Consider the following 2,466-nt stretch of genomic DNA (forward strand, 5'->3'; position numbering starts at 1 on the left):
TAAATATTTTAATATCGAAATATAATACCAGATGCAACTGCATCACGTACTGAAATATAATACGATATAATACTACAGAGATGGACAAGAAAAAACTCTCATCTTCTAACTCGAGTATCACGTCTCATCTACATCAGCATTTTTCAGCATCTTTAGCAGAATGAATGTAGATCCAACTATACACAGGATACGTTTTATAAAGAATAGGTGAAGAAAGAAATAATAAAAATCAGTAATAAAAAAGACAACTGTCGCTCCACACAGCATTCATACAAATAATTATAATAAAACGATTATTGAATCATGACACAATCAAATAAACATTAAACAGACATGTATCGAACATTGATCAACATCGATTGAAACATCGATTCAACCATGTTTGAACCACTATCATATATCAAACGAACGTCGATCAACATCAAATAACCCTCGATCAACATTAAAACGAACCATGATCGGTTCGTAATCAGCTGTCATTGATCGACTACTTGTTTAAAGATGTTAAATATTCCACGTCTATTGTCGGCTAAAAATGCAAACTAACAGAAAAATGCATCACGTACTGTAATATAATATTCACCACACAGATGTATACAAGGATAAGGTATATAATATTTGCTATAAGGAGAGGATAAAAAAAAGATAATAACGCATATGTATTTTGACAATAGTTTATTATAAATATGGATTGATTAAACCTTTATAATAATGCTTCGACCACCAATTGAATATTTTGAATACATTTTGTAAAGCACAATTTATATATGTTTATTGCAATGCATAGTAGATTCGAATTTATTTTCAATCGCGTCCAATTTAAATAATATTCTATTTAACTTTCCTAAGATTAGTTCCTTAAATTCTGAAATAAATTAATATTATTTAGTTTATAGAATATGAATATAATTCCTGTGTTTTCTATATTATACATTATTGCAACAAATATATTTTTGCATACTTCTTTATTTATAGAAAATATATAAAAGTATTAGTATTTTTTAAACTTACCATGAGAACATAGATTTTCATTTTCTATACGGAAAGAAGAATTTTTTTATAAAAGATGTACTATCTGTAACAATTTTGTTGTTATTATTAATATCTAAAAAGAAACTAAGTATTAGTATTTTTTTTTTACAAATATCATATAACGTTAATAAATTGTAGTTAATGCTCACCGTTTTTGCTTATTACATTAAACAATATATTTTCGTCTAATATATTTCTTCCAATATGTTTAGATGTTCTCTGTAGCTCTTTGTCATACGACACAAAATTTTGTTTCTGTGGAAGAGCGAGCAGAATTTTTCCTTGCGTAACACTATTTTTCTTTAAAGAAATCTACATCTTTTTTTTTTTTTTTTTTTCAAAAGAGAAAGATAAATATTTTTTTTTATTCTTATTTTATATATCTATTTTAGTCTTCTTTTTTTCTCGTTCTTGTATTTCATTTGAAGATAGACCTGTATCATTATTTGATGTATCTTCTGCCAAAATTAATTTTTGTATATCTTCTTCGTAAGTATCTGAATAATTTAAAATAAAAGTGTAAAAGAAGTTATAAAAATTATTAATAATGTATGCAATATTACATGTAACTAATAATACATACAAATTTATGTTTTATATTATTCACTTACTTGCAATGCCAAAAATTTTTACTGGTAACTCCTTCCAATCTGACTTTTCTCATAGTATCTCTTTTGCCGTTATAGCTTTATTAATACGAAGCTTTGTTTTAAAGTGACTAGGCCAGTACATATAAAGGTATCTGTGTTGTACCATGTAGCAGGTATTAGCTGCAGACCATCATTAAATTCCGCAATGATATATTTTTCGTTATCCATTTCTGTGTTGCGCAAAATGAACGAAGATCATGTAGAAATTATGTATACATATTTTATTACAAAAATATGTATATTATGTTACGCACAAAATTATATTTCATGACATGGTGATTTATATAAATCTTTTACATATTTCAATTTTACTATCAATTTTACTAATAACAAATTTTTTATTTTTTATGTAACATTTATAATCAGAATATATTTACCGTTTCATAATAAGCAGCAATTATTAGAAGAATTTTTACAATTAATAGTAAATTTTCCATTTGATATTCTGAGATAGTACGATTCAACATCAACATTATCAAGTATTGGACCATTCTTGTGTAAATTTGTACATGAATATATCTTATTATTATTATTATCATGTTCTACAAATAGGAAATTACAATTTTCAATTTCATTATACCTTTTAATCAACTGTTGCAATGGCTTTCCATTTTTCCGTAACTGTCTTTTTATAAATGTCTTAAATTTTTCGAAACTGAAAGCACTAAAATTATCGAGTGGACCATACAGTCTTACATGAAATCATATACGTAAAAGATTATGCACATTATGCGATATGTACTGTTTACCGTATAATATTTCAAATGACTCAATAAAATAATGA

At 25.7% G+C, this 2,466-nt stretch overlaps 1 long non-coding RNA gene across 1 annotated transcript; it reads right to left on the reverse strand.

Moving 5' to 3' along the window:
* Positions 1-1,313: 1,313 nt before the first annotated feature.
* LOC140673024 (uncharacterized) lies at positions 1,314-1,694 on the reverse strand. Its single transcript, XR_012047988.1, has 3 exons — positions 1,644-1,694; positions 1,467-1,529; positions 1,314-1,344 (listed from the first exon to the last, which is right to left on the reverse strand). It is a non-coding gene; the product is annotated as an uncharacterized lncRNA (long non-coding RNA).
* Between the last annotated feature and the right edge of the window lie 772 nt (positions 1,695-2,466).

Source organism: Anoplolepis gracilipes, chromosome 14 (assembly GCF_047496725.1).
Source record: "Anoplolepis gracilipes chromosome 14, ASM4749672v1, whole genome shotgun sequence".
NCBI classification, from domain to species: domain Eukaryota; kingdom Metazoa; phylum Arthropoda; class Insecta; order Hymenoptera; family Formicidae; genus Anoplolepis; species Anoplolepis gracilipes.